The sequence below is a fragment of the Tupaia chinensis genome, unplaced genomic scaffold, assembly GCF_000334495.1.
Source record: "Tupaia chinensis unplaced genomic scaffold, TupChi_1.0 Scaffold144382_1, whole genome shotgun sequence".
Taxonomy (NCBI): domain Eukaryota; kingdom Metazoa; phylum Chordata; class Mammalia; order Scandentia; family Tupaiidae; genus Tupaia; species Tupaia belangeri.
The window spans coordinates 36,145-37,458 of NW_006204242.1; the positions used below are offsets into that span (position 1 = coordinate 36,145).

A 1,314-nucleotide genomic window follows, 5' to 3' on the forward strand; every position below is an offset into this window, starting at 1 on the left:
GGGTGACACAGGACAATGAGGCTCCTGCCAGTAACAGGGACACACAGTGGAACTGGCTGAACTGGAACCCCTGCTAGAAGAGAAGGGCAAGCGGGTCATCACCAGCCCAACCAAAGCTGAAGAAGAGCAAACATGCCCTGTGACCCAGGAAGAAGAGGAGGAGGTGCGGGTTCTGACGCTTCCCCTGCAAGCCCACCTTGCCATGGAGAAGGTGGAGGTGTTTGTGTATAAGGTCTGGGAGGGACGCTGGAGGGTCATCCCGTACAATGTGCTCCCTGACTGGCTGAAGGACAATGACTACCTGCTGCATGACCATAGGCCTCCCATGCCCTCCTTTCGAGCTTGCTTCGAGAGCATCTTCCACGTCCATATGGAAACTGGCAACATCTGGACCCATCTGCTTGGTTTTGTGCTGTTTCTCTTTTTGGGAATTTTGACTATGCTCAGACCAAATACGTACTTCATGGCCCCCCTCCAGGAGAAGGTGGTGTTTGGGATGTTCTTTCTGGAGCAGTGCTCTGCCTCAGTTTCTCCTGGCTTTTCCACACCGTCTATTGTCATTCAGAGAAAGTCTCTCAGACTTTTTCCAAATTGGACTATTCAGGGATCGCTCTGCTGATTATGGGGAGCTTTGTCCCCTGGCTCTGTTACTCCTTCTGCTGCTCCCCACAGCCACGGCTCATCTACCTCTCCATCGTCTGTGTCCTGGGCATCTCTGCCATCATCGTGGCACAGTGGGACCGGTTTGCCACTCCTAAGCATCGACAGACAAGAGCTGGTGAGTAGGAAGACAGTGTGAACCTGCCCCAGATGCCCATCACTGAAACTTACCCAGTCTTCTGCCCATTCTGGATGCAGAAGTAATGCCTGCCGATGTCCAACTTGTGCTAAATCACCTAAACTTGTACACGTAAACGTTTGGACCCAGAGTAAGATAGCGTTGCCTTGCACTAGTAGCTGTCCGCTTGCCTGACCCCCTTACGTCTGCTCTGTTCAGGAGTGTTCCTGGGACTCGGCCTGAGCGGGGTTGTGCCCACCATGCACTTTACTATCGCCGAGGGCTTTGTCAAGGCCACCACAGTGGGCCAGATGGGCTGGTTCTTCCTCATGGCCGTGATGTACATCACCGCAGCTGGCCTTTATGCTGCTCGGATTCCTGAGCGCTTCTTTCCTGGGAAGTTTGGTACCTGGTTCCAGTCTCATCAGATTTTCCATGTCCTCGTGGTGGCAGCAGCCTTCGTTCACTTCTGCCCACCATGCTCTTCAGTTACGGCCTGGAAGGGGGCTGCACCGATGCCTCCCTTCTCTGAGCCT

At 54.0% G+C, this 1,314-nt stretch overlaps 1 pseudogene; it reads left to right on the forward strand.

The window, feature by feature from the left end:
- Positions 1-1,310, forward strand: part of LOC102495178 (adiponectin receptor protein 1-like) — a 5,327-nt pseudogene extending 4,017 nt beyond the window's left edge.
- Positions 1,311-1,314: the final 4 nt, after the last annotated feature.